Source organism: Dipodomys merriami, unplaced genomic scaffold (genome assembly GCF_024711535.1).
Source record: "Dipodomys merriami isolate MVZ:Mamm:240054 unplaced genomic scaffold, mDipMer1.0.p SCAF_246, whole genome shotgun sequence".
Classification (NCBI taxonomy): Eukaryota; Metazoa; Chordata; class Mammalia; order Rodentia; family Heteromyidae; genus Dipodomys; species Dipodomys merriami.
The window spans coordinates 1,012,831-1,021,157 of NW_027203893.1; the positions used below are offsets into that span (position 1 = coordinate 1,012,831).

At 35.6% G+C, this 8,327-nt stretch overlaps 1 non-coding gene across 1 annotated transcript; it reads left to right on the forward strand.

The window, feature by feature from the left end:
* The first annotated feature begins 7,948 nt into the window (after nt 1-7,948).
* On the forward strand, nt 7,949-8,055 carry LOC138836018 (U6 spliceosomal RNA). Its single transcript, XR_011374855.1, has one exon. It is a non-coding gene; the product is annotated as a U6 spliceosomal RNA (small nuclear RNA).
* The last annotated feature ends 272 nt before the right edge of the window (nt 8,056-8,327 follow it).

Here is an 8,327-nt window from a genome sequence, read left to right on the forward strand (position 1 = left end):
GATATATTGCTTCCATTTTTCTTTGCTATGGAAGGGTTTTATTTGACCTTCGATTATAAAGGAGAGTTTAGCTGGGTACATTATTCTTGGTTGATAGTTGTTTGTCTTTTGGGCCTGGCATACACCATTCCAGGTTCTTCTTGTTTTGATTGTCTCTGATGAGAAATCTGAGGTGATTCTAATTGGTTTCCTTTATAGAGAAACTGTAAGGATCATTTCCTTGGTCTGAATTGATCCTTTGTGAATTATAAACTGACTATGTCATATCCTGTTCTGTTCTGGTCTATTTGGGTGTCTAAAAGCTTCGTGTATAGGAATAGGTCTTTCTTTTTGCATGTATGGGATGTTCTCTGCTAGCATTCTGTTAAACAAATTTCCTAGACCATTAACTTCTGTGTCTAGGTTCTCCGCTACACCCATTATCCTCAGATTAGGCCTTCTGATGGTGTCTTCCAAGTGTTTATTAAATCTATCATATTTCTTGGATTTGTCCTGGATGGTTGTATGTTCTTTTTCTATATATCTACGCTGTCTTCAATGCCCGAAATTTGATCTTCTGCATGGTCTAACCTACTATTAAGACTTTCTTTTTTTTTTTTCTTTTCACTCTAGTTGGTCGGTTTTTATGGCTTCACATTCTTTGTTGGAGCTTTGTTTTAGATCTTGTATGAACTTCTTTACTTCCTTAATTTGGTGTTGTGTTTAATCTCAAATCATTTAGTTGATTGATTATGGTTTCCTTGGACTCCCATTCCTTCTGTTGTGCTCTATTCTCTTTGTGGTCTCTTTGACTTCTTTCAGCTCTCTGTTTGTGGATTCCATGAATGCCTCTAGTAATCTTTGTCTATTCTCATCCCACTCTCTGAATTCTTGTATTATTCCTTTTTTAGCTTCCTCACTTCCATGCAATATCTGTAGTTCTCTTTGAGTGTTCTCATCCTGCTCACGCCATTCCTGATTTTCTCTTTGTCTGTTCTCAGCCATCTCACGCAATTCCTGTCTATCTCTTTGGCTGATCTCAGCCTGCTCAAGCCATTCCTTTATTTCTCTTTGAGATTTATCAAGCTGCTCATGCAATTCCTGTATCAGTCTTTGAGTAGCTTCTTCATCCTCATGATATTCTTGTATAGATCTTTGCTTTGCATCCTCTCTCTCCCTGTCATGCTCACACAGAGTCCTATGCAGATTTTCAATATTTCCATTTACCCTGTTTACCAGTAGTTTTTAGAGAGCTTTTTGGGATCTCTCCTCTGAATTATTCATTATCTGTCCTTTCCCCTGATTATCGTGAGTGGGAATTGAGATACACGGACTTGCCATTTTTGTTATGTTTTTCCAGCTTGATCTGCCCATTTGGGATGAGAGTAACACCAGTTTTGTTCTAGAACACTATCTTAAGGCAAGCATCAACCAAAGTCTTTAGTTTCACAGTCAAAAGTGTTCAACAGAAATATCTATTAAACCTCAAACTACTATGTATTAATGGGCTACCAACCACAAAGAATTTGGCAAACCAGAAATTATAATGTTTAGGGAGAGATGTGGGTAAAAATAGGAATAGAGGGATGTGGAAAGGTAGAAGGAGAGTTAACTAAGTCCTAATCTCAAAGCGGGAAATAGGTTGGATAACTGATATTAGAGAGAAAATAAAGGAGAAAGAAAAAAAGAGACAAGAAATGATAGAAAAACAAAAATTAAAATTAAAAAGTGAAACACTTTAAAATTATGCAAATTTAAAAATGCAATATTCAGAGAAGAACAGGAATAGGATAAGAGGAGAGGGATAGAAAGGAGACATGAAAAATTTAAAAATAAAAATGCTTAAAATATTATATAGATATAAAGAGGTTGTACTGCTCTTAAGTAATTTAAGTCTAAGAGGTTTTGAATTGAGTAATAAATTTCTGCATTAAGTGTGTACACAATGTGGGGTAAGGTCTACTAATTGACTACGGGTATATTTGAGGAGCAGAACAGCAATTCAGTCACATAAAGAAGAATGAAAGAGAAGAAAAAGTCAAAAGAATGAGAAAGGAAGAAAAAAAGGATCAAAAGGTGAGTAGAGATAAAAAAAAAAGAAAAAAAAGCACACACACATATACCCCTAAAATAAACATATTAGAAGAAAAAGAAGTTAATAGAAAAAAAATTAAGTTAAAAATTAAAAATTAAAAAAATTAAAAAAAAATTTAATAAAATTTATAAAAAAAGAGTTCTTTCCTTTTTATTGGGGGGTGGGGGCTGGATGGGAAGATCCTGTTTCTCCCTTGTGTCCATAACAGTCTCTTGCTGGAGTCTCTGGTCTGCTTGTGGTGTTTGATTTTCCTGTTCTTGGCTGGTTTCATAAATCAGATTGTTTGTGCAGGCAGAAAAATGGTATGCTTTACACAGGATTTTCTGATCCTCCTCCCAGGCTAGTTCAATGGGAGGGAGATCTGCTTTGAGTATCACAAAAGAGGGAGATGGCTGTTTCCTCTAGTTTGGAGATGCTGCGATGAGTGTAGGTTCTGGGTAGAGTTGAGGCCTTTCAGTGAACAGTAGCTTTTCCCTGAGAGGCTAGCTTCTGAGACACTCAGAGAGCACAGCCTGGAGACATTCTCCAGATTTATGTTTACCGAATTTCAATTGATTGTCAGGGCTGCTAGTGGGAGGGGCAACCTCTGGCTCTGTTTACCCAGTGAAGAAAGACATTGATTTGGATGGTGGCCCAGGCTGGGTGATTTTCCTGGGTGAAGCTGAGCCTGGCAGGTCAGGTAAGCTTCCTGTGACCTGCTAAATGACTGTATTGTTTTCTTCCAAGGCCTGAGTTGGAGCTAGATGCTCAGCCAGGCATTTGTCAGTATCAAAGATGGAGATCTTCGGTAGTGGGTGGGGAGGGGTGGCCTTGCCTCCTCTGCTCCATGAGGAGGAGTGAGGATGTCAGCCTTCTACTAATGCCATAGTCTTGGTTCCTGGGTCATCTCTGTTCTGTGATCTACAGGATGAAGATGACTGCTTCTTGTCAGTTCTTGCTTGTCCTGGCCTCTCTGTGTTTCAGGTATGGTGGCTATGGATGCTGCAGCTCTCGCGGCAGCCGCAGTTGCTGGCAAGTGCTCAGATTTGTCTCCTTGCCTGGATTTTCCCTCTCTGACATAACTCTCTGAACTGTGATGGCACACTTGCTGTGATTCTCTGGCTTAGGACTGTTCACTGGAGCACTAAAACTGCTTTCTATGCAAGAGCTTGTTAGCCTCCAGGTTCTTTGCCGCCATCTTCCCGGAACCATAAATATAAATTTTAAATAACTAAATTCTTTTAAAATCCTCTCACTCGCTCACAGGTATGGATAGATAAGTGATATGGGCAGAATCACAATTATTCAGAAGGTTATAAATGGATGCTTACCTAGCTTTCTTTCAGCTGGATCATAGAATAGACTCTCCTAATTGGAAAAAGTTAGCCTTCTCAGCCTTTCTGCATATAAACACTCCATCAACATTTTATTAAAGGATTATTGAAGACTAGCTATATGTTGATTAATAATGACTGAACATGACAGAAAGTTGAGGGAAAACCATCTACACTTCAGTCAGGTTCTGACTTGTGCTTCACAAAGTGTTATGAAAGCTCTCCAGGAGAAATCTAGCAGCTGCATTTCTAAAAAGTCCTTGAGTTGATACACTTTCTGATATTGTCTCAATGCAAGTACTTCTCTTTGGAGTTCCATATTATTCAATGATGTTGTATTAGCTCCTTGTTAAAATTTTCAGACTAGTCTTTTTGATGAAATTTGTTTTTCAAAATTGCTTTCCCAATTCCATCCACAAACTGCAGACAAAATTTATCTGAATAAAATTTGTATCTGTTGATAGTGCATATACTTTTATTTTTCATTACAAACATAGAATGTAGTAAAAATTCTCATAGCAATTTCACTGCACTAGCATGTGGGCAGATTCTAACTTAAATAATATATTGTGTTCACGTAGAGATTTTGATTATCAAAAGTAATAAGCCTGTGGTCCTAAAACCAATACCTTACTGATATTGAGTGACAAATACAACTTCATATAAGTGTAGAAGTTTTCCTTGTATCTTTTTAATATATATTTTTGTTGTAAATATACTGTACAGAAGGGTTACAGTTACATAATGTAATGAGTACATTTCTTATTGAGCATTGTTACCCCCTCCTTTGTTGTTCCCCTACCATCCCTTCCCTTCACACCTCCCCACCTCCCTCCTTCACCTCCCACTCTGGTCGAGTGTCTTGTACATCTCATTGTTCCAATGGGTCAACCTGTATCCTTTCTTTATATCTTAAATAAAGAAATGCTGGCTTGATTTATGCTTATTCTGCTCGTGTAGACACACCTAAAACCACTCTCCATGTCCAAAAGCACATAAATGAAACGCCATCATTTTTCTGTCAGTTGGTATAATTGTGTTCTACACATTTATTGACAGATTACAAATTATTCTCAAACTTTAAAACATTAAAAAGTACTTTCTTTTTTTCTTATTTTCTTGGCCAGCAAATCAGCAGGACCTCAGTCAGCATTTCTGTCATAGAACTTTTCATATAGGTTGGTTAAATGTATATGTAGAGTCCAGTTTTCTGAGGACTCACTCATCTGCTTAGGAATTCATGCTGGCTGTTGGAAAAAGCTCAAGTAAGAATGCCATTTAAAGCCTTATACTTTATTCTTTACCAGGGTTTTCTCCAGCTACTTTGGTTGTTTAGAGTGTTTACAAGAGCAAATATCCCATAGGGAGCAGGGAGACAACACATGACCTATACTTACTGAGACTTCCGAGTATTTTGCTGTCACTTGTACTGCATTTTGTAAGTCGAATCTCTCTAAACCTACCAGATTTAAGAGATAAGAGGAGTGGTAAAAAAAACTCTTAGAGACAAATACATCTTCAATATATATTGTGCCAAGCATTCTGTCTAAGGCATATTCAGCAAGTAATGAAACTTGTATTGGCTGTAATTATGTGTCTTTCTCCATGTGTGCATGTATACATGTGTATATGTATGTGAGTATAGTAACATACATGTGTACATGTATAAGGAAATATACACACATATATGCATATGTAAATAAATATAGATATCTAAATATATGTGCATATATATATATATATATATCACTTGTTCAGTGATTTAATCTATAGATCCCAGCACATTGTCATTCTCACAAAGTGTACATGATAAATGGGCATCCTTTGTACTCACTTCCCCCAGTCCTTTGTTTTTATCCTTGGGAACATCTTTAGTCTACTTTCCATAGTATAGCTTTGTTTTCATTGCATGTACTTACTGATAATAAAAGAAAAAGTTTGTTTGTAAAAGAAAAAGAACTTTTTAGGACACAGGTCACTGTCTTTTATCCATCCCAATGATTGCTATGTGATAAAATTTATAATAGTAGTAAAATTGAAAAGGAATTAATAGATTTGTTGTTTTGCCATTTAAATGTTAGAGAATAATATCACATCACTGTTATAACTCTTAAAGAATGCAAGGGTAAGTGATGGTCGCTATCATGTTCACACAAAACCCCTGGATCCTGAATGATAATAGTAGACCAGCAGAAATTCTAAGTAGCAGACATGGAGCATATAAGTGAAAGAGAGGAAATGAGAGAGTGTGAGAGTGAGAGAGGAATATCATAATACTGAAAGTGCATAACAGATAAACAAGAGCTGTATGAGAATATTCATACTGCTATCTTTAGACTCTACTTGTACATTTGAAGATATTTGATGTATGACAACAAATCAACATGAAATATAAAGTTATTTTGAGAAAAATAAGAGTGACTCAGAAGAAATTATAAATGCAAAAACGATCTTCACAAAAACAAACACTCAGAGATATTTCATGACTTTGAAAAGGATGAAGTGGCTAAAGTTAGTATAAATTTAGAAGTATTAAAATTCACAAAAATATAAAAAGTATTCATATATTTCATAACATAACCCAAAGCAGAAATCAAATGTTGTTTAAATGATTTTTTAAAACATAGCCTCTCAGGTGCTGGGAAGGTGGATCAGTGGTAGAGTGTTGCCTTGCATTCATGAAGCCCTTGGTTTCATTCCTCAGCACCACATAAGCAGAAAAAGATGGAAGTGGTACTGTGCCTCAGTGGTACTGCTAGCCTTGAGCTGAGGTACAGCACTCAGGCCCCAGAGTTCAAGCCCCATGACCACCAAAATCAAAAAAAATAAACAACAAAATGTCTCTCAAGTTTATGGCTTTAACTCAGTAATACCGCTGCTTCAGCCTAGGGCTAAGCATTCAGGTGTGGACATTTATCAACACTCCTGATTCAGACTCTACTTGATCATTTTTTAATAAATATTTTGTTTTTAATTTTCGTCTTTGTAAATTCACATGCACCTATAAAACCTGGATTGGCGATCCCAGTAAGCTTCTCAAACTACCTCCTAATGATGACTTACCAAATGTTGTATTATATTACAACAAGGAAAACAATGCTACAAATAAAGAAAACCAATAATTAAATATTAATGATTAATAAAATAAAAAAACAAAACAATTATCAGTATTTTCAGTATTTGAAGTGTAGAAATATTAGATTTTATTATTTTTTCAAATATCTGTACATTTAACACTGGCTAAGGTATTGATGTTCAACCAGAGTTTTATAGAATATGCATACTCTTAAAGTTTCCCACTAAGATGACTATTTATGGCTCATCTCATCATTTGTTTATGACTTACATCATCATTTTTTCCTCACTAACATATAAAGGAAGTTAGCCCTAATGTTTTAACAGACACTGTGTAGTTAACATAGTCTTAACTCTTCAATCTACTTCTTTACACAAAGACTTTGCAACTTCTCATTAATAAGGTTTCTATAAACTCTGAAATGTAAGTATTTAGTAGTTAATATCTGCTACCATAAATCTTAAATACTTTATAGAAAAGTTTTATACTTCCCAAACAATCCAAATTTTGGCATATATAAGCAAAATCCCAAAATTAAACATATGTAAAACATTAAAACTTTTAACAAAACGTAACACTTGCTAGAGTGTTCATTATGACAGGTGCCTTTTATAGAATAATTGAATTCCTCTTCCTGCACATTTCTTTTTTTATTTTTTATTTTATTTTATTTATTTTAATTTAATTTAATTTTATTTTTGAACATACTGTACAGAGGAGTTACAATTACATGGGCAGGATAATGTGTACATTTCTTACCAAGCATTGCAGCCTCCTCCTTTGTTTACCCTTCACATCCCTTCCCAGCCTCCTCCCTCTCCCCCAATCCCAATCCTTCTCCTTCCCCCCCTTCCCCTCCCCCCCCCGCACCTACGTTGTAAAGCTCATTTTGGACATGACAACTTGTACTTCTCATTGTTGCCACAGGTCCACCTGTATCCTTAAACAACTGGTTTTTCCCCATCTCCTCCACAAGTTATACTGAAATCAAATATAGTGAAAGCAGGGGGAAGGACATACAAAGCAACAAAGAGATAATCTTATAAATGCGTTAGAAACACATGCATGAAAGAAAAAAACATTAAAATACACATCTAAGTGTTCATTTTCCTGACATCACATTATCTGACCTTTTCCGCTTGACTCATACATATACTAGATATTACAAATAAGGGAAACCATGGGACCTATGTTTCTTTGGGCCTGGCTTACTTCACTTAATATAATTTTTTCCAAGTTTTTCCATTTCCTAACTAATGGGGCAATGTCCTACACATTTCTTGAACAACAAATATCTGGAATTATTTTGTTTTGACATGTCAGTCTTGATTTTATTCTTAAAAGTGTACTTATGTAAGAAATATATGGTTCTAAAATTACACAACAATTCTTTTGAACTTACTAGTTTTGAACTTACTAGTTTAATAAAAACTTACTAGTTTAATAAAATCAATAAAAGTATACTTTATATATAAAAAAAGTTCTTTGCTCAATTCAGCATCACATACACTAATATTGGAATGATACAGAGAAGATTAGCATAGCCCCTGTGCAAGGATGACATGCAAATTCGTGGAATATTCCATATTTTTACAAAAACAGATGCTGGAAGGGATGTGGCCCCCAGGGAACAGCACTGCATTCTTGGTGGGAGTGTAAACTTGTTCAATTACTTTGGAAAGCATTATGGAGGTTCCTCAAAAGACTCTACATAAAGCTCCCCTATGACACAGCAATCCCACTTTTGGGGATTTACCCAAATGATCACATACAAGACCATACTAAAACCAGCAGGACAACTATGTTTATTGCAGCATTATTTACCATAGCTAAGATATGGAACTAACCCAGATGCCCCCATTAG